At 42.6% G+C, this 23053-nt stretch overlaps 1 protein-coding gene across 8 annotated transcripts in view; it reads right to left on the bottom strand.

The window, feature by feature from the left end:
* raraa (retinoic acid receptor, alpha a) overlaps nucleotides 1-23053 on the bottom strand; it is a 602035-nt gene that overhangs the window by 317884 nt on the left and 261098 nt on the right. For 7 of the 8 annotated variants that reach the window (XM_085966524.1, XM_085966522.1, XM_085966525.1 and 4 more), the window contains one exon: nucleotides 14014-14073. The gene's annotated coding sequence lies outside the window, so the exon portion shown is untranslated. Of the gene's footprint in view, nucleotides 1-6027; nucleotides 6258-14013; nucleotides 14074-23053 lie in introns of those variants that run through there. The other variant, XM_085966530.1, reaches the window with a different exon arrangement.

Genomic DNA, 23053 nt, shown 5'->3' with positions numbered 1-23053 from the left:
AAATTAAAGCAACACATCCAAGACAGTAAAGCTGGAGATAGTGAATTCCTGTTATGTGAATAGTTTACCTTGATAGCATTTTATTCAATGAGTTAAGGAATTCATGGAAAAGTATTACAAGGAAGTCTTTGCTGTGCAGTTTCTTGTACACTTTTCACTATAATAGATGAATGCCAGAAGGCAAAATCTTTTAATGTTTTAATTACATTTATCTTGCTTTCATCTAGAAGATTTTTGAAATTACTGAAGTCTTCTCCCAAATCTTTGTCCGTCTCTCCTGCAACTCCCTGTCTGGATCTCTGCAATCAGGTTTGGACCCTTGCCACAGCACAGAAATGACCCTAATCAAAGTCACAAATGACATTCTCTGTGACTATGGCGTATTATCTCTCCTCGTCCTCTCTGACACAGTCAAACGTACCATCGTCATCCAATGTCTTTCCTTGATTGTCCCATGTCAGGGGGATTTCCCTTGCTTACCTATTCAATCCCTCGCCCCAGCCAATGTCTCCGACTGAACCTGAATATTCGCGATCTCAGCATCCTACTCAACTCCAAGCTGAATTTCCAACTCTATGTCCTCTCCATCACAAAGGCTGCCTACTCCATCACAAAGACTGCCTACTTACATCTCTGTAACATCGCACGCCTCTGCCCTACCTCAGCCCATCTGCTGCTGAAACCCTCATCCACACCTTTTTCACCTCGAGACTCAACTATTCCAATGCTCTCCTAAGCAACCTCCCATCCTCCATTTATCGTAGACTTCAGCTCATTCAATAATCTGCTTCCCATATCCTATCTTGCACCAAATCCTAGTCACTCATCAGTCCTGTTAACGTTGGCCTACATAGACTCCCAGTCCAACAATGCATCAAATTTATTATGCGCCTCGAGTTTAAGTCCCTTCATGGCCTTACCCCTCCCTATCTCTGTAATATTCTCCAGCATTACAACCCCACCCGAACTTTCCACTTCTCTGGTTCTGGCCTCGTGTGGATTCTCCCCTTCCTTTGCCCCATTATTGGCAGCCGTGCCTTGAGCTGCTTAGGCCCCACACTCTGGAATTCTTTTCCTAAACCACCTCCTCCTGTCCACCACCCGCTCCTCCTTTATGAATCCTTTTAAAGCCCACCTCTTTTGACAAAGCTTTTGTTCACCCCTTCTAATATCTCCTTCCTTGGCTCACCGTTCAACTTTTGATTTAACCTCTGGGAAGCACTTTAAGGCATTTTTCTACGTTAAAGGTGCTATATAAATGCAAGTTGTTGTTGTATAACAGGTAACCAAGAATTTGAGGTGGAAACCTGGTAAAATATATAACCATGGAAATTTTTAAAATTCATTTTGAGGGGTAAACAAGTAAAATTGTTCCATTAACAGTAGTGAATGATTGGCAGATAGTGGACTTAGATTATCAATGCTATTTATTTAAATATTCACTTATGTGAACCCAACTATCGGTAAAATGCAACACTTTAGCCCATCCCCACAGGGGAAGTCTTCTGTTTGTTATGTACATACACAATACTGGCTACTTAAGCCAGCTGCTTACCTTGTACCAACAAGCAATTGACAAATCAATAACAACTACTACTTAAGCCAAGAACTCTAATGCTATGTGATGGATTATTCCCCAATTTCAATACATTCCAAAAGGACCAACCTTCAGTAAAGAATCTGGCAGCAGTTCATTGAGCCAATCCTACTTAAACCCTTTTTAACCGACTCACCATGTTTACCAATTTTTTATATGTTTGCTTTTACTGCACCAGCCCTATCCCAATCCCGTACAGAAAGTCAAACAAAACTGCAGGCAGCACATCAAGGGATGAGTTAAAATTCACTCTTGGCCCCGATCAGATTTGTTAAAACTAGTTTGCACTCCACCTCATATTCAAACCCGCTCATCGGAAAATCCCATTTAATAGGAAAAATGGCCACCTTGGAAAAAATATAAAGATGAGGACTCCATCCCACATCAGCTGAATCTTTAAAAAAATATAGTTAAAACCGCATTCTTTTCCCTGACTCAAGAAGTGAGGGGAAACTTTACTCGGTACATTTTTTTTGACAAGGGTGGGGGGCTAATTTAATAAGTATTTGTATACCCACTCCAAAATCTCTCAGAACACTCATTTTATGCTTAACTAACACTGAAGAATCAAAAAAATATATACATTATAATTTTTTTTTTTTAACAAAAAAATCATTTAGTTGTATGACAGAAAATGAGAGCTTCGAGTGCTGCAAAGAATCTTCAGCAACAACGGGTTAACAGTTTCCACTGCAACCCGCCCTGTCTGAATAGGAAACATGCACTGCATTGTCTGAAGCACGGATAAAGTTCTATGTGAATTATAAATGTACCAACAGCAGTGATAAATTCTCCCTGGCTTGGATCTCCGGGTACAGTTCAAAGCCATTAAAAACTGTAAATACTTTTCTCTCTTAACATTATTCAAACCTGTCAGTCCGAACAATCAGTCAAATCCAATTCATCACAGAGCATGTGGTAATCCTTTTGGAATGTAGAAAATTACTTCCAGATGTGGACCCCAGGAATATTTAAAAACCGTTTGCCCCCTCTTCTGAAAAAATAATAAATTACCCAAATATATCAAAGTTGAGCTTTTCTTTTTTTTTGATGAAAATCACTCACAACCAGATGAGCATCTGCAATGTTGTCTGCTGAACTCAAGTGAACTGATGTTTATGTTGGAGAGAGCTAGCACTCAGCAATCTGACCTTAATAGAATATACTGTCAACATTCCAGTTAGTGCGCTGGATTCATGCTCTGTCACTCCTTCAGGAAAAAAATAAGCACAAGTCTTATCAGATATGGAAGAGAGAGAGAAATACTAAAGCTGGAGTTTGGACAGGCGTAAAATGCAAGACCTGGCTACAGTACATTTTGAACAAAAGCCTCATGTCCCATTTTAACAGCAGTACTCAAATTAGGCATTAGGATTTACAGCAACAGGCAGCTAGCTGGCTTGTAGGTTTTTTTGGAAAGGTGTCTCAAACATGTATCATAGCTCAAATAATCTAGTCAAAGTAAGACTCTAATTCATTTTGGTATTAGAACAGTACTAAAATGATCTGAAATTAGATTTGAAAAGTAGTTTAAAATACAGGGTTTGCTCCTGAGCTGGTCAAGACCAGAGCCCAAAAAACTGCCACAATAAGTTGGTTTAGGTTCCAGATTTTGGAAATGTTCAGCTGCAGCACAGCTACAAACCTGTGTGGGCTCATGATTCTGTGCTCCAGGATGCATTGCACAAAGATGGGCATAACACAAATATTGTTACATGCTGTGCAGTCCCCAAATTTGTAACTGGCCTGAATTATGAAATCTAATTCAGGTGCAACGAGAACAGATATAGCAGTGCCTGGGTTCTGGACAATGGAAGCCAGTTTAACCAGGTGATAAAGTTCCAACATGCTCTCATTAGTTGTTGACCAACTGGTGACTATCCTCATTGGGTTGCGTTGACTCCAAGATTACATAACTGGTGATGGGAGGTTGGAATTAGTTGATCCTCTGTGACAGACTCAGTAATCCAGGCAGCTCCACAGTACTCCAGGTCACTATCAATAATTGGCTCATTGGTGGGACCTGGAGGGGTAGATCTGTCACTGGGGGCTGGGAATGTTCTGACTCAGTTCTTAGGGCCTTGGCTTGCTGGGTTACCAACAGTTAGTTTGGTCCTAGATGGGTAAGCTCTGTTCTGGAGAGCTGTGCATTTCTGTCTGGTTAAACTTTGCCAGTGCCCTTTCACACTTGGAAATCCCCAAGCCATAGCTTTTTCCAGCCTGCACCCAAGTCCTCTGGGCTTAGATAAGTGGAGTATGCCAATGTTCACTCCGTATCGGGTCAATGGAAGGTGTACTTAGTTTGGTTTGGAGACTCTGAACAATAGTGATGGGTCTGCACACATGACAGACACCCAGCTGTGCATTGTCATTAGCCTTCCAATCAGTGAATGTTGTTCTTGCCGGTTTTAAAATTCACATATGTTTGCGAATATCCACTTGAAAAACATGACTTCTATACATTTCAATAGGCAATTGTTATAAAGCTTAATTTATGAATGAATTTATATATATAAAACCAAAAATATTCTCCATTAGGAACATTTTAAGAAAAAATTGTACATTTTGTGTGTGTGCGCATGCATAGATTGGTCATTCTTTCTGTCTAGCCCAAACCAATTTATTTGTTTACATTTTGCCCATTGCTTTTTTTTTCCTCCTCCAATTTCTCCCCTCTGTTCCTGAAGTTGCTATATCCTGGTGGGTTTCACAGGTGACAGTCACCCGACAATACCTTGCCAGCGGATCGCTCATCATTTGTGAGCCCAGAGTGTGAACTAGTCATCGGGCTGTTTGATCTCACAGCCGAGCCTGATGCTGGTCTTACTCAAGGTCCAAACATGCACGTTTTAGTAGAGGTCACGGGAGAGTGACTGGGGCAAGTACCCTGGCTAATTTCCCCCCTCCTGAGGCTAAGGGCGTTAAGACCAATTGTAGTGTTCTATTTATCACTCCAGATGAGAACAGCTAACGGAGCACAGACCAAGGATCGAACTTGAGACTTTCCTGGTCTGCAATCTTATCTTGCAGTGCAAAGAACAAGAGAGCACCAAGCATGTAGGAGTGCACCAGCTTGGACAAGACAGATTCATGCGCATGACCAATGTGGAAGAAGTGCTATAGAACTGTTTTGCTAAATAAAAATTTGGATTGAAGTGGTGGTTTGTGTATTATCTTCTTGTTCTGCACATCATCATCTGGGTTGGGCCCCCCTCCGAAAACATTAAATATCAACCAACGAATGGCTTCCACCAGAACAGTTCTGGGCAACAAAAACCTGGGTGCCAATAAGTAACCCCTTATTTTTGCTGGATAATGGGTAACCCCTTATTTTTGCTGGATAATTTTGTGTAGTAACAGTCTAAGAAGGAAACAACTGTAAAACAAGTGTACTGCAATTCAATCTGTAACGTTTTCAATAATGGATCATTCCCAATAAGAGAAAACATATATTCAAAACAACCCAAACTCACACTCTGCTTGTACTGACACTAAAGTGAATTATAGCTGTTTCTAAATTGGCCTTCAAGTGTTAAATATATACCACAGGCTTTCAACAGGCAAGTCTTGCAGCAACCCCCATATAAGCTTGCCAGATTTGCTCAGCCTGATAGCCAGGAAGAGCCGTTTTCTACTGGGTCTTCCTGGTGTCGAGTCTGATCAAATCCCAGACATTTGTTGTAATTCACATGTATTTTGCATGTAATTCTATGTAAATACACTGGAGCTGGGACCAGGTACGCGAGATTGTGACATCAACCATCAGCGCAGTCACCCCTCAAAAACAATGTAAAAGCAGCTTAAAAGGGTCCGTTTGTAAACCGCCTCAGCCATAGCAATCTCATGAACCTTCTAATAAGCATATATCATATCTCGATGGAATAAATGATTAAATAAGCAAGATCTTATCATTTTCATTTATCAAACTTTTCTATTCCCCGACCATCACAATAAATGATTTTTTTAACTTTGGAAATCGAACACACACGTTGGGCACTTGGGGAATTAAACAACCAGAAGCAGGAGATTAGATTGTCATTAGCTCCACAGCGCTACAACTCTTTTCTCTCTCTTTCGCCCCCCTTTTTTGTCTTTCCTTTGTTTTTGGCACAGGGGCTGGAAAAATATCAGCAAACTCTTAGCCTTCTGACAGACTGGGGCCAAGAACCAGGCTTCAGACACAGCTCCGATTCCCACAGGCAGACAGACTGATCGAAAACAGAACACAGTCTAGGCACTACAAGACTTGAACCAGGGCCAGTCAGTAAACATGCAGCCTAGAAAACACGTTATCTGCACCGAATTTCTCAGTAACATTTTCTCCCTCTTTCTCTAGGTAGCCGGAATATTCACAAGAACAAAACCGTGAAAGCATTTCCACTGTCAAAGATGTCTCCAGCTGCACATTTAATTGTGAAGTTTGCACCAACCTTATGTCTGGAATCCTAGTAAGAGGCACACACTGGTGTCAAATCCATTTGAACAGAGAGCAGAATGTTGAAAAGGAGGGGAAGGCCAGTTACTGTGTAAACTTTGGGAACAGGAAAAACAAAGCTGTAATACGAGAACTCTGCCGATGTCATCAGCCCAGCAAGCCAGTTGAAACCCTGTGACTGCAGACTCCGAGCACATCACTCACTGCACCCACCTGTCGAGCAGCGCATCGGATTTGCGAGCTTCTGTGATTTCCTGTCTGTCCGCCTGGCAGCACAGTCAGTGTACTGGCAGCAGAAGGATTACAGGGAATGACACAGGCAGTTACAGTACAACAGCAACGTTGTGAAACACAAGAGATACCGCTCAGCATTTTCAGAGAAAAAAAAGTTCAGTTCTCCCCGATCACTTTGGAAATTTAACCAGCGAGTAGCTGAACTGCACAGACAACAAAAATCCCAGGTATGGTCCTGGATTTGTGCCGAGATAGCGAATCTCAGCAAAGGCAAGGGAATGCTGTCAATGGCCTCTGTGCTTTTGAGTTAGGGAAGGGAAATGTAGCCAGGGTTCCTTCCCCTGGTCACTGCCCAACAATTCCTGCTAGATGTACATGTGTGTGGCTGCTAGGTGAGGGCAGGACAGGCTTAGCTGTGATGCCCCCCACAGTGGAAGAGCTTACTGACAATAACTCTCACGCACATACAGAACGGCACTAAGTGTGGGAGGGTGACCGGCATCTTTGGAACTCTCTCTCAACAAGGAGTCAATGATTTTAGGAGAGGCGATCAAGGGAAAAAAATTGGCAAAGATAAATAAATGATCAGCAAAACAGCTTTTCAATCTGGCTCACTTGAGATTCTTGCTGTAATTTCAAACTGCTGCTCAACACTGCACTTTGGCTAAGGGGAAAGGAGAAAGAGATACACTTGGGGGGGGGGGGGGCGCGATCTTCAACTGGAGCGCACATCGAGTGGGCAGTGGGAACACTGCTTCAAGCACCTGTATAAAAGTGATTAATTCGCAGGCATCATTGCTCTGTTCATTTCATGCCCTGAAGATCAGCCTTTGCTTTACCGTCCAGTGGAAATCACACTTTCAATGAATCGTTTTTCACAATTAGCTTAGCTCAAACTAACAGGCATATTCAGTATTCCTGCGCTCCCAGCACTGAACCACTACAACACTAACTCTCCGACCCGCATTCCCTCAGAGTGCGACTGAACGCAGGACGCGTGGGGATCAGTGAATTTTACCTGGAGTGTTTCTGCTCTCATGTTTTCTATGACAAACAGGTCATCTATTTCTTCAGAACAGAAACCAACTACTCTAAGTCAAAGAAAACTATCAGAATTATTCATGAACAAGGGGAGAGGATAGTGCAGTATCACTATAAAATCCCCTCTCCTCCTCCTGAAATATGTGAAGCTGCCCCAAATTGCCAATTGAGTTAATTCATCGAATTATAGAATCATACAGCACAGAATTATAGAATCCCAGTTTGGCATAAAAATAAAACAAAAAAGGTGACTCAACCGTGGCTAACGAGGGAAATTAGGGATAGCATAAGATCCAAGGAGAGGACATATAAATTGGCCAGAAAAAGCAGTAATCCAGAGGATTGGGAGCAGTTTAGGATTCAATAAAAGGAGGACAAAGGGATTAATTAAGAAAGGGAAAATAGAATATGAGAGTAAGCTTGCAGGGAACATAAAAACTGACTGCAAAAGCTTTTACAGATATGTGAAGAGAAAAAGATTGGTGAAGTCAAGCGTAGGTCCCTTGCAGTCAGAATCAGGGGAATTTATAATGGGGAACAAAGGAATGGCAGACCAATTAAATACATATTTTGGTTCTGTCTTCACAAAGGAGGACACAAATAACCTCCCAGAGATGTCGGGGAACATAGGGTCTGATGAAAGGGAGGAACTGAAAGAAATCAGTATTTGTAGGGAAATGGTGTTAGGGAAATTGATGGGATTGAAGGCCGATAAATCCCCAGGGCCTGATAATCTACATCCTAGGGTACTTAAGGAAGGGGCCCTAGAAATAGTAGATGCATTGCTGATCATCTTCCAACATTCGATGGAATCTGGAACAGTACCCATGGATTGGAGGGTAGCTAATGTTACCCCACTATTCAAAAAAGGTGGTAAAGAGAAAACGGGGAATTACAGACCAGTAAGCCTGGCATGGGTAGTGGGGAAAATGCTAGAGTCCATTATAAAAGATGCAATAGCAGAGCACTTGGAAAACAGTGACAGGATCGGACAAAGTCAACATGGATTTACAAAAGGTAAATCGTGCTGGACTAATCTACTGGAATTTTTTGAGGATGTAACTGGTAAAATAGATAAGGGCGAACCAGTGGATGTGGTGTATTTGGACTTTCAGAAGGCTTTCGATAAGGTCCCACATAAGAGATCAGCGTGTAAAGTTAAGGCACATGGGATTGGGGACAAGGTATTGACTTGGATAGAGAACTGGTTGGCAGATAGAAAGCAAAGAGTTGGAATAAACGGGTCTTTTTCCGAGTGGCAGGCAGTGACTAGTGGGGTTCCGCAGGGATCGGTCCTTGGACCCCAGCTATTCACAATATATATTAATTATCTAGACAAGGGAACTAGATGTAATATCTCCAAATTTGCAGACGACACAAAGCTGGGTGGGCGTGTGTGCTGTGAGGAGGATGCCGAGAAACTACAGGATGATTTGGACAGGTTGGGTGATTGGGCAGAAGCATGGCAGATGCAATATAACGTGGATAAATGTGAGGTTATCCACTTTGGTGGCAAAAACAGGAAGGCAGATTATTATCTAAATGGCAATAGATTGGGAGAAGGGGAAGTGCAACGAGAGCTGGGTGTCCTTGTGCACCAGTCGCTGAAGGTAAGCGTGCAGGTGCAGCAGGCGGTTAAGAAGGCAAATGGTATGTTGGCCTTCGTAGCGAGAGGGTTTGAGTACAGGAACAAGGATGTCTTGCTGCAGTTGTACAGGGCCTTGGTGAGACCACATCTTGAGTATTATGTGCAGTTTTGGTCACCTTATCTGAGGAAGGATATTCTTGCCATGGAAGGAGTTCAGCGAAGATTCACCAGGCTGATACCTGGGATGGCAGGAATGACGTATGAGGAGAGATTGGGACGATTGGGCTTGTACTCGCTGGAGTTTAGAAGAATGAGAGGGGATCTCATTGAAACTTATAATATTCTGGCAGGACTGGACAGACTAGATGCAGGAAGGATGTTCCCGATGGTCGGGGAGTCCAGAACCAGGGGTCACAGTCTAAGGATAAGGGGTAGGCCTTTTAGGACAGAAATGAGGAGGAATTTCTTCACCCAGAGAGTGGTGAACCTGTGGAATTCTCTACCACAGAAGGCAGTAGAGGCCAATACATTAAATATATTCAAGAAGGAGTTGGATATATTTCTTAAGGCTAAAGGGATCAAGGGGTATGGGGAGAAAGCAGGGACCGGGTACTGAACTTGGATGATCAGCCATGATCGCACTGAATGGCGGAGCAGGCTCGAGGGGCCGAATGGCCTACTCCTGCTCCTATCTTCTATGTTTTCTATGTAGAATGAGGCCATTTTGCCCATTGTGTCTGTGCCAGCTCTTTGGTCCCACTCCCCTGCTCTTTCCCCATAGCCCTGCAAATTTCTCCTTTTCAAGTATATATCTAATTCCCTTTTGAAAGTTATTAAATCTGCGTCCGCTATCCTTTCAGGTAGTGCATTCCAGATCCTAACAACTCGTTGCGTAAAAAAATTCTTATTTCCCCCTTGGATTTTTTGGCAATTATCTGAAATCTGTGTTGTCTGTTTACCGACCCTCTTCCAGTGGAAACAGTTTCTCCCTATCTACTCTAGCAAAGCTTCTCACAGTTAAATCAAAATCATATTTGAAATGTACTGTTAGTCAGTCTATATTTACCTTGGAATAAATACAGATGGAAAAAAATAATGATTTGATCTGAATGGATTCTAGACCTGCCATTTCAAATGTATTGGGTACATCACATCACCTAAATCCTTTCCAACACAGCACTGCAGGCTGTGCAAATTGGTCTGAAGTTAAACCTGAACAGCTTCTACAGCTTTTTAAAAAAATGTCTCCTTTCCATTACATAATGCATAAAAAACATCATGAAATTTTTTAAATATTTTATTGCTGATTGCAAAGAAAAGTACTTCAGAGGATTCTTACATTGTACTATTTTTAGGGTGAAATAACAAACTGTAATCGTGCTTCATGTCTTGGTGAAGCGTGTTCATGTGGCTCCAACTGATCCAAATATGCACTGCTTGGCAGCTGTAAACATGGCATTACACTTCAGCATGACCTATCCATGGATCCGATACTGAAAACTGAACGCAGCTGCTATCACCTGCGCACTATTAATTATTCCAGCACATGTTACGCCTTGAAAGATTTACCACAACCAGCTCAGTTTCCATTGCGAGGCACTGTATACTGATAGTACGGTACTCCTGCCACCAACAATGCTATATTATTTAAAGAAGGTAAGCGCCGTGCTTCTGATGGTATCTGGGACTCAACCTTTCCTGGGCCTAAGAGCACAGTAAGAGTTGAAGAAAAACTGGACAGCCTGTTGCTGACCCTGCAATAGTCCCAACAATAACCGGTGGCACACTGGCTCTTTTGGAGCCCCAGGATCAATGCAAGAGTGCCTGTATTCTCTATTTCAATTTACTATAATATAGTACAGTGAAAACCATTCTTGACCTAAGCATGAAATTTCAACTTATTTTTGGCATTGTTCATCCAGCACACAAGTTGGGAGCACAGTTAACTGCACGCAGACTCACAAAAGCGCACATGTACAAAATTGCGACTTTATCCAAGCAGTACTCTTTCTTTATTTGGGATATTCAAAATTAATAGTTTTTACCCATTTAAGAAATATATATCTATAAGAATTTCTTAAATGGATCGCTATCCAGTGATCCCCTGCTGGAAAACGAGCATACCAAATGAGCTCTGGATTAGATGCTGCAGTGATGCTTTCTACTGTAGAATAGCCAGCTGATGGGGTCTGGGCTCATACATAAAGAATGGCTACTTGGGTCGAGGAACACAAGGGTGTTCAACCTCCCTGGAACCACACCCTGGAAAGAGTCAGAATACTTAAGGAGAGGAGTGCTAATTACTCCCTCTCGTGCCTGCCAACCACAAAACATCCTGCAAGGCACATCAGAGATTCAGAATGAACATCCATTTTTGAAATAGAAACAGAAAATGAAATTCAGATCATGTTTCCCTGTGATCTCTGTGGACAGGGATAATCAGTTTTGGAGCGTGGGTGGGAACTTGAACTGCAGAGGCCTTTTGGAGGCATATTTAGCAACAATTTTTGTCAACGTTATCTTTTTGAAATGTTTAATACTAACTTTGACACAATGTCAACTGGGGTCACAGAACTTTAAAGAAAAAGCAAAGCACTATTGTGCAATATTTTCTTTGGATATTTGTTTCTTTGCACGGAGAAGAAAATGTCTTACAGTATAATATGGCCCAATAGGAGATTTCCTAGAGTTCTTATTTACTTTGACCTGATACACAATTTCTATAATATTTCACTTTTTACTTAAAATTGTGAGTGTTCCTTTTGGCAATATTGTGACTTCAAATATAGCTTCCAAAACCCTTTTTTGTTTCAAAAATATGAAAATAAAATTGCTAATCTGAACTGGTTGGAACTGAACACAATGCGGACCCAGCAATTCATCACTCAGAATTTGAGTCCATGGTAAACTGAGGAGTAGTGTGAGTGGCCATTCAATTTTTAAATCGGGAGGGAGAATTGCCATTTAAATACAGTATCATAGCTTAAAATTAGCAGCAAGAACCAGAACTGAAATCTGGCGTCGATAGGGAGAGTTGCCATTTAAATATCACAGTACTGGAAGAGTGCAGCAACAGCTGATAGGAATGCCTTCTGTTCCACCTGTGTTGTGATGTTCAAGTGGCAATTCTCCCGTCCAACTTCAATCCCACTGCTGATTTTAAGTTTTATCTGTCATCAATAAATTTGGGGAGAGTTTTTTTTTGCTGTCCCATGAGTCATCAGAACAGTCACACAGCCAACATTACCTGTCTGTGGATAAACATATCATCCCTTGTCTGTCACCTGGTGATGATTCTCGAACAGTCTTTTATAGGTTCAAGGTTGCTGTACATTTTACAATGTCCACACTATAAACTATTCAAGCTGTGCCAAGACACTGTGCTCTTTTCAAAACTGTCAGCCCAGAAGGAAGCCATATGCCCCATCACACCTGTATGGCGCTCTGAAAGAGTTATGCACTTAGTTCAATACCCCTGCCTTTTCTATACCGTTTCATTTTTTTTCTTCTTCAATTATTTGTCCACATCCCTCTTAAAAGCTAATATACTGCTGTTTCTTGTCAGGCTCTCCACATCTCAATAATCCTCTCCACAAAAAAAATTCCTAACCTTCCCCTGCTTTCTTCTGGTGATAATCTTAAATTTATATTCCTCTAATTGCTGACTCACCAACCAGTAGAAATAGTTTTTCTCTCATCAAAATTCCTCAATTTTTAATAGCTTAATCAGATCTCCTCTTAACCTTCTCAGATCTTGCGAAAAGAGTGTTAGCGTCTCTAATCTCTCCTCGTAACTAAAGCCTCTCATCCCTGGTGTTATTTTAGTAAATCACTTCTATACCCTCTATGACCTTGTCATCCTTCATAAAGTAGGGCACCCTACTATACTGTAGTTCCAATAGCTTTGGAACAATCCCCTTTTTCTCTCTGATTAATATCTTAGTTTCAACTAACATTCAGTCTTTGGCAAACTTTTGTGAACGATGTAAACCAATGCTTAGCAGAGCTGCTGGAAAACCAAGCAGCAAAAGCCCAGTCCCAAGCAGGCACATTGTCCTGAGATGGTTACCTTTTTTCACTCTCATGGACTGTCCCATTATCTCCCCCCTCACTCCCGTATCTCCTTATCACTATTTCATGGTATATCTTGTATTTTTATAAAGAATTACATAAAACCTACAGCACAGAGCCAGGCCATTCGGCCAACTGGTATATGCTGTTGTTTCTACTCCACACCAGCCTCCTCCCATTCTAATTCCCTCTTTTCACCCTGCCTCCATAAACGTCTATTCCCTTCACCCTCACGTATGCATAAAGCCTCGCCTTAAATGAGTCAACTTCAACCACTCCATGTGGCAGCGAGTTCCACATTCTCACCACTCTTTTCAAACTTGGTGGTACGCTGCAATTAAATAATTCAACGCCTCTTTTTGAAACCCAGAACACGTTATATACACAAGTCTCGACCAATGTTTCCCCTCTTTTTTTTTTTTTTTTTTTTGAGTGCGCGGCCCCTTTAAAAGGGCTGTGCAGCCCATTCAAAGTTTCGTGCATGCGCAAGATTTCACCCTGGAAAAGCCGGTCCCGGGCTGCGCGGGACCAGCAGACAGCTGCGCAGCTGGTCCTGACTTTATCAAACAGGTTGCAGGAAAACTGTAGGTGCGAGGATTTTAAAACTGCTCTGGGAGGGGATAAGGAGGAGAAACTCTATGGCTAAACCTTTCACCTAGGTTTTCTAATTCAATGGGGATCATTTTCACTTTCAGCAGGGTTGGAAAACTGGCATTAGTGGATCGACCACCCGTTATGTACCCCGCCTAATATTCCATGGAAATCAAATCCTGGACGGGTGCTAATTGGGCAGCCAACCCGCTACCGCCAGTTTTCTGCCACTGGCGAAATTCAAAATTGGCCCCAATAAATTCAGACCACAACCCCCTCCCAACTGAGGCAGCATCTCAGAGGCCAGTTGCAATTAAGAACAAACAGAAGAAAAAAGTACACATTGAACTCTCAGTAAAAGAAAAAAAAGTCTAATTTTCTCTCAGCAAAAATTTAATTTGGGTTCAATCCCCAGCTTACACTTTACTTCAATATTAATAAAAAAGACAAACTTACCACGTTACTGAAAGATTTACTGTATTCCCAAGAGTTCCAGAGCTAAACCAAACAGGGTACCTGTGAATATAAAATGGCAAACATTTGGCGGCATATTATTTAAATTTTTTTTAACTATTTTCCACAAAAAAAAGTACTGGTGAATCCATTGCTGAGACATCTTCGATTACTAATCTAAAGATGTGCGTCACTCCTCACTTATCCATGACAATGCAGCTTTGAAGGTGGATTGTTCAGTTATACATTTGTAATCTGGGCAGTCCTGATGGCTTATTGAATCTATCCAGTGAGTACCTGAGCTATACAAACCAGAAGAACTTGGGTTCAATACCTGGCCTGTGCCGATTTTATGAAACTTAGCCAAGGTAACCACGGGAATGCTACAGTTGGCCTTAGCACCTCTAGCTTAGGGAGATGAAAACTAGCCAGAATTGGTGCTCTGGATCACGATTCAGCAGCCTCTGTTAGAAGAGCATGTCAATCAATGTTGGATGACAGCAGGATCAGGCTTGGTTGAGATATTATACACCATCGAGTAGCTTCCTGACACTAGCAACTGCAGCCTGTCCAACTGTACCCCAGCAAGGAGTTCACGTTTTCAAGAGATGATGGGAGAAAATTGGCAAGAAAAGAAAATCATTTGCAATATGTACATTAATAATGATCCTTGGAATGGTGAGACGTAGGTTCAGACAGACAGCGCTCACAATGTAAGCTCCCAAACCCAGTTGAGCAGCCAGAGGGAGCAGAGAAGTGAATTGAGGAGGTTCCCCATATAGTGCTTCATCGTCAAAGGGGAGTCTACCCAAAGGCTGCTTTGACAAAACTCTTAGTAGTCTATTATACAGTAGCATCAGCAAGGGGTCTGAAATTTCTCATTAACAAAAAAACAGATGACTGCCTCTGTAATAGAAGGACGAGTTAATACAATTGCATCCTCCAAAATTACATATTTCAAAGCAGGACTATCCCACAATTTGTTAGCAGGTGTTTAACTAATTAAAGAAAGAGCGAGCATACATTTTTATAGCACCCTTCACATCCTTAAACTGCTTCGCAGTCAATGACTTGCAGAGAAAAACAGACATTCTCCCACTTTCTATTAAAGAATTATTTCGGGCTTAAATCAGACTCGGCTTTGATATCCCCCAGAGTGACTAGCCTGGCAACTCTCACTGCCTAGGCTCACACATGGCGAAGAACCAATTGTAAGAAAAAAGCAGTTTCAAATAAATGAATCAAAAATGAGCAGTCCAGGCCACAATCCCATGCTGATCCCACCACCCCAGTGGGACTCACTGTCGCTCTCTTCTCACTTGCACCAATCTCCAACCTTATGCCAAGTCCCTGTGAGGCTGGAGCTTATGGCCTTGTAGGGACGGCTGAAGGGTCTCACCCCTACAAGGCCATCCAGGAAACTGGGCACCACAGCTGGAATCTGGCATATCTGGATGCCAAAGAGGTTGGTGGCCATTTCAACGCATTCCCCACCAAAGATACGGCAGAAGTGCACCACAATTGCCAAGGAATTTTGGCTCAACTGAGAATAATGTCATCAAAAGTAAACCTAACTCAGTGAATAAGCCATTACCTCATGGTATTTTTTAACACTCTCTACCAGCTACTTACTCCCAGATAAACAATCAATAAACTTACAATAGTAAACATCATCACACTTGTAAAGTATATTCAATAATGCCACCCAACCCCAAGAGGGAATGTTTTGGAAAGTTCACTGTCTGGGAAACTGTGGCCACAAATCCACATCCTATTACTCATGGTGTGAAATGCTGGAACCTGCAACTCACAGCAGAACTGTCATCCCTCTATTTTATTCATCTTTTGGACCACTGGCTGGCAGAGAGGTCGGGCTTGCAACCTATTTCCAAGACTCTGCCAAAAATGCTCTCGAGTCAGTGGTTAAGAAATGCAGAAGGGGGGACTGGGTGACTCATCCTCTAATTGACCTTGGCTCCCTGTGGCGAAGCACCTGCCCTCTATTTGGCTCCAAGCCTGCTGTGGGGAATTACCAGAGTGAGTCCACATCAACACAGCGCAGTGCCACTCTTCATTTTTGAAGCTTTCCCAATGTCAGCTTGGTTCAATGATAGCACTCTCGCTCCGGAGTCAGAAGGTGGTGAGGTTCCAGTCCATCTCCTGGACAACATTCTTCCCTCATACAACACCACTAAAAACAGAAGAACTGGTCATTCAGCTCATTGCTGTCTGTGGGAAACTGGCTGCTGCATTTACCTACAAAACAAAGTGACTGCACTTCAAAAGTAATCCACTGGCTGTGAACCACACTGGGACATCCTGAAAGGGCCGATGTTTAAAAAAAGCCATGATCTTTCCTTCATACAGCAATACAACACTCCCGGATAGTGTGGTGAATAAATGCGACATACAGACCAGAAATCCCCGGTTCAATTCTTAGTGCTAAGTTAAATGATCTCAGGCAGAACAGCATTTGGGGGTTTTCCTGGGGTAGGGAAGGTAAAATCTGCCAGGACTTTTGTTGCTGATGTTATCCAGTGACTGTTGCTAGAACATAAGCATGTGTGGAGGTCGAGTGGGATCCGGACTGCATTGGGCTCAGCTAGGCTAGAGTAGCCGATCCGCAACTCACAGGCCACACGCACACTTACAGCCTTGGCTCACACAGGAAGAACAGCCTCTTGGATGAGGCACTGGAGGGGAATTGGACTTTGTGGAACTATATCCCAGCAGGAGTCAGTACCTTAAGGAGAGGAAAAAAGGGGAAACTAAACAGTGAGCTGTTGAGTTACATGGCTGTCTATTTCACGTATTATGCCAAGAGCTATTCCATCAAGATGTCTTTAATCGATCTTTACTGCATCTTAGTCGAAACTGTATGGCAAGCCCTTCAGCTTTCAACTATTTTCTCAGGTGTGACTGAATTGACATTGAAAGAAATCCAGTTTGTTTTCTTTCATGTTTGAGCTGCAGCAAAATACCATAAAAATCATTTCCTCATTTCAAACACTATTACCGCTGCATATCCAATGTTTTTATAATAAACTAGGTTCTATTTTTATTAATTTATTTGCGCCTTCAGTAACTGATACATAGAAACATAGAAGATAGGAGCAGGAGTAGGCCATTCGGCCCCTCGAGCCTGCTCCGCCATTCAATGCGATCATGGTTGATCATCCAAATTCAGTACCCTGTCCCTGCTTTCTCCCCATGCCCCTTGATCCCTTTAGCCTTAAGAAATATATCTAACTCCTTCTTGAATATATTTAATGAATTGGCCTCCACTGCCTTCTGTGGTAGAGAATTCCACAGGTTCACCACTCTCTGGGTGAAGAAATTCCTCCTCATCTCTGTCCTAAATGGCTTACCCCTTATCCTTCGACTGTGACCCCTGGTTCTGGACTCCACCGCCATCGGGAACAGCCTTCCTGCATCTAGTCTGTCTAGATACTGAGTGAGCCAGCTGGTTTCTTTCTTCTCCCTGGCCGATGTTAAAAAAAAAAAAAATCTTCTTCATTGTTTCCTAATCGAAAGGCTACGCCATCCCTCATCTGTGCCAATTCCACTCTTGAGGAATGGATGCAAATAGCTTAGAATGATTTGCCTACTGATTCCCTTCTTTTCTTTATGTGAGGAAACTATTGGTCTCTGGTCAATGTCAGTCATCGTCAGCCTAGCCAAGATCGAGAACTAACTGTATAGAGAATCGCAGGTCCCGAGCTCTGACAAATCCCATTTTTCCCCCTCTCATTTTTCTTCCCTTTAATTTTTCTCCCTTTTAATCTCCTCTCTTGAAGGCACTAACTCGTTGGATACAGTCCCATGGCACCACCTGTCCTCCAAGTGGTTAATCTTCATATATGAGCCTAGGCAGCGATTGTTTGCTTCATTATTCAGCAGTGAAAGGCATCATAACAGCGCGATTCTGGCAAACAAGTGCAATTGCAAGGAGACCTGTCTGATTTCCACCACCCCAGAAGGATAAAATCATTTAGCTCTGCATAACCATTAATTCCAAATGTTGCACAGTACCACTTTGAAACAAGTTGTGTCCTACAAATGATGGTTTCACCAGGGATTAATGCCTGCTTGCAAACTAATCAGGTGGCCAGATTTTCATTATCTCACTTACTAATGGATGTCATTTGCACCAAAGCTGTTTGATGGCAATCAGATGTTTTGTACTGAATAAGTCGATGCATTTTACAAATCTGCTCCGCTCTAGCATAGCGACATCAGTCAAAACATCAAATTGATCAGTAGCAAACAGGCATTTTCCACATAACAAGCAACCTCCACAAAATCTTTTTGATTAGCCTCAGCATGCTATGAAACTGCTGATAGGGCACATCCAAAAACTAGCACAAACACGTGGGTCCCACCACCAGCAACTTCCTTCCTAACAGCATTCTCATTTCAGCATTTCATTCTAATACAATGTTTAAACTCTGATACATCTCATGGCTTTGAAGTTAATCTCAGTTCAACAGTAATACAGGCAGGTCAGTGGATGGTGCAGCTGATAAACATTCCAGCCCTAGAAATATCTGCTTTTTCTTTGATAAAGTACAGCTGATTTTAATAGAGATCAGCTATAGTGAAAACATGCCAAAATGTTCGTGTTTACTGTTAATTACTGCCAAATGTGAGGCTCCTTTTGTACTCTAAACTAACATCCACTAAACCTGTCTCAGATCACTCTGATACTCCATTTATATTACAGAGCTGCCTTTGAAGGCAGCTCGACATTATAAACAATGTGCCCTCTGTGCCTCCGGAGGCATGGAGTGTTATCGAAACATATTATGCAAAGAGGTTTTATTCTCTAGCTCCGGAGGCAATGTGGGTGCAAAATTTTGCAGGCAAGTTTTGTTCTGGGTGGGTTGAGTGTGTGCGCGCGCACGTGCGTCTGAACAAACTCAAGATCGGACTCATCCGCGATGCCCCCCACTTTCAAACTGCTTGCTGACACTCGCGCATGAAAAATGGCCAATTGAGTGAGGTCATTGAATGGCCAACTGGCTGCCAGCTCTTGCGATGAACGCTAATTCGCTGAATTCCTTCAAGCCAGAGCTGGATGTTTCTGGCTGGGGCGGAGATGACCGCGTACAAAAGATAGGTACAGTATGACATTAATCAGGTGGTCTCCCTGGACTAGTTACGATTGCCTGAGGAGGAGGGAGAGGAATTTTCCAGGTTTATTTTCCTGAGTTGGTCTGGATTAGCTGGTTTTTCACCTCACCCAGGAGTTTACGTGGCTTGCAGGTGGGGAATGTCTATATCGTGATGCACAAGGCATCGCAGTTGTGCGGGGCAGGCTGGCCTGATCGGTGGGTCTTTTCCTGTCCTTCATTGTTTTTATGTTCGTACCAGAAGAGTTTGGGGTGCCCATGGAACCATACCCCAAACAGGAGTAGGCACCTCGAGAAGAGAAAGGTGAAAAAAACTGCAGGGGAAATAGGACATGAAATTCATTTAGCCGTCAAGTGGCTTAAAGGTCTGGGGTTTGACATTTCTGACCGATCATGTCACCGAAAATATTCAATAGCAGGAATTTCATCACCCTGAATATTAAAACTCAATTGCAGTTTTAGAAATCATGTGCAATTATATAATAGCATCTTCAAGATAATAATTATACATTGCACCAGTGAAATAACATGGTAGCTTGGCAACAGGACATCCTCCAACAGCTCTTTCACATTCCCACGTGCCAAATCGGAAAGGCTATCTGTCATATATACACCATCATTTAATGGATCATATCAGCAGGAGAATTTCTTTTTTTAGCCCTGACCCAAGCAGCTTAATTTCTCAATGGATTAGAAACTGCATTTTTGTACGGCAAGGTAAAGGGAGTGTCAGTTAGTGCCTCAATAGGTGACTTCACCTGGAAGCTTGGCGGAGATCGGTGCTCAAATTCAGAGGGCGAGAACCCATCATCATGATGGGACCACAGGAAAAGTAGACGACCATTCAGCCCCTAGAGTCTGTTCCGCCATTTCTGATCTGTACCTCAACTCCATCTACCTGCCTTGAATCTGTAGCCCTTAATACCCTTGAGGTTTTGCTCAGAAGGTTAAAAGATTGAAAGAGATGGCACAGCACTAATCAATCCTAGAAGCCAACAGTGGCGCAGAATTCACCTCCTTTACATTGATAGTGTGTTGTCATAGAAACATAGAAGATAGGAGCAGGAGTAGGCCATTCGGCCCCTCGAGCCTGCTCCGCCATTCAATGCGATCATGGCTGATCATCCAAATTCAGTACCCGGTCCCTACTTTCTCCCCATACCCCTTGATCCCTTTAGCCTTGAGAAATATATCCAACTCCTTCTTGAATATATTTAATGAATTGGCCTCTACTGCCTTCTGTGGTAGAGAATTCCACAGGTTCACCACTCTCTGGGTGAAGAAATTCCTCCTCATTTCTGCCCTAAATGGCCTACCCCTTATCCTTAGACTGTGACCCCTGGTTCTGGACTCCCCGACCATCGGGAACATTCTTCCAGCATCTAGTCTGTCCAGTCCTGTCAGAATTTTGTAAGTTTCAATGAGATCCCCTCTCATTCTTCTAAACTCCAGCGAGTACAAGCCCAATCGACCCAATCTCTCCTCATGCGTCATTCCTGCCATCCCAGGTATCAGCCTGGTGAATCTTCGCTGAACTCCTTCCATGGCAAGAACATCCTTCCTCAGATAAGGCGGTGGACTATTGCGTGCTTGCCGTCAATAGTAAACTATCAGTATAAAAACGCCCAGAAGCATTCACACCAAGACCTTAAATCTACCAACATGAAATCCAATGAGCCACCTGCTGAGCCTAGATGGTGCAATAACTATTAACACTCCCGCTGTTTTAGAGCCGATGAAGAGAATGATAATGTGAATAGCAATAGCAGAAGATAAACATTCTGCATGACTGCTGATCCAATAACACAGATACAAAGTTTAATGAATACACAAATAACACAATTGCCCTTCCACCTGTAATTTTAATTGGTTACAACGAGGAAAAAGAATCAAATATTAATGGAAATTTTGAAGAAATCAATGAGCTTGAACATTCACAGTAGCTGCACCAACTGCTATGAGAAAAATTAGTTCACTACATGTAATTAACATTAAATTAGTCTCGGGGGCATGATAATTAATGGGGCCACGTAAACACCGCATTTAATAGCAAGGGCATACTTTCATATATACGATACTGTCCCTGCTTTCCGCAGCCTCACTCTAATAAGCAGCTTTCTGCAAGGCAAGACATGCAAAGTCAAGGATAATACTAGAATATTAACACGGTTAGCATCGTCCTCCACGTGAGCCAGAGCTTTTGCCTGAAGCGCAGTGTACAAATGAGGAAGTGGAACAATGAGATATCTAGCCAATGGCTGCGGTCTCCGGAGCAGCATAACAGAGCTGCTGTTGTGCCACTTCGTCATGCAATGACGATCCACTAGCGCACGGTGCATAGATGGCCGGGTTTCACACTGCAGCCATCACTCATCTGGAACCAGGGTTACTCTGGGACAGTCGAAGTTTGGTAAACGGAAGTCAATAGATTTGGCTACACTACAAAACTCAAGTCACATCAACACAAATCTATTTTCTCTATTAAAGTGTACGTATTACATAAATATACTTCAGAAATGTATACGGGTCGGACAGCCTAGTGGTTATGGTATTGGACTAGCAACCCAGAGATCATGAGTTTAAATCATGGCAAGTTATGAAATTGAATTCAATAAGTCTGGCAATTTGTGGTCTGGTACCAGATAAAATGACCATGAAAACTGCTGTATTAGTGGAAAAAAAAACAACTGGTTCACTAATGTTCTTCAGGAAATTGACCTTCAAATCCTACCCAGTCTGGCCTACATGTGACTCCAATCCCTCACTATGTGGTTGGCTCTCAAAAAACAACTTTGATCTGGAACGTGGGCGGAGCAATGGTATTGGCTGCCTGATCGCACTAGCTTGCAGGAAACACAAGCTATTTTCGTAACTGAGTCTTATCTGCATAATGTATATGAGCTAAGAGCGCTGAAGCAGCACTCAAGAAACTGGGGGGGGGGGGGGGGGGCTTTGGCGGCAATTCTAGAATCCATCCGCTCCTGCACGACGGCTAGCTAGAAGTAATTAGTTAGAGGGGAGAAGGGGACATTCAGGTGGCGGGGCATGGAAGAGTCAGCAGCATGCTGTAAGATTTTTGTATTCTGTCTAGGGATTTGATTTTTTTTTTTTAACATTGATTTTCTTCTGTCCTCTAAAATTTCTTCAACCTGGCTTCAACATAGTACAGTCCCTATGGGCACCAGGCAGGCACCATCCAGCATCTCAGCCAAGTGAGATTGTTCTTCTGGGATGTGGCCGCAAGGGCTTCGCGGTCGAGCCGGATCCTATCCTCATCCAGCGTCGATAAGCAGGAACTTCTAACACAAGTCTCTGGATAACAATCAGGACTGGGAACCCCAGCCGGTTTTCTCCTCTGAAAATCAATAGCATCGAGACCAATTGTAGCCACTTTGCCACCATGCTGTCTGAGATCACGGACTCCTTCCTAGTCCGAAAGGGTTGGCTAATCCATTGGATGCCTGGAATTTCCACTCAATTCAGCTGTTTTTTTCGTTTCAATTCGCCCGATATCAGCATAACCGGCGCAAAAGATCGCGGAATTTTAAGCGCAATTCGAGTTTCTGCGATCTTTTGCACTAGTTTTAAAAACATTACGCTAGAAGCCACGCCCCCCCAGGATGAATTAATCACCATTGGGAGTTTCCGCTAACTGCGCTTGTTTGCAGGCTTTCGAGGAGGCTCCAAAAATTAAGCTCGATCTTTTGGGCACAAGGACACTAATGATTTTTTAAAAATTTAACTAAGGAACTGATTACTGTACGCCAATTTAGCTAGAAAGTAGTTTTGTACATTTATTAAAAGTCATTTTCAGTCATTTAAAATCGGGTTACTCAAAGGCGGTGGATTGAAATGCTTATTTTTGCAATAAACTGTATTGATCAAACCTTACCAAGTCACTACTCTTAAAT

This window comes from Somniosus microcephalus, chromosome 24 (genome assembly GCF_052327205.1).
Source record: "Somniosus microcephalus isolate GS21.2 chromosome 24, FLI_Smic_1.0, whole genome shotgun sequence".
NCBI lineage: Eukaryota > Metazoa > Chordata > Chondrichthyes > Squaliformes > Somniosidae > Somniosus > Somniosus microcephalus.
Note: the sequence above shows the minus strand (reverse complement) of the source record. Positions and strands in the feature narration are given on the sequence as shown.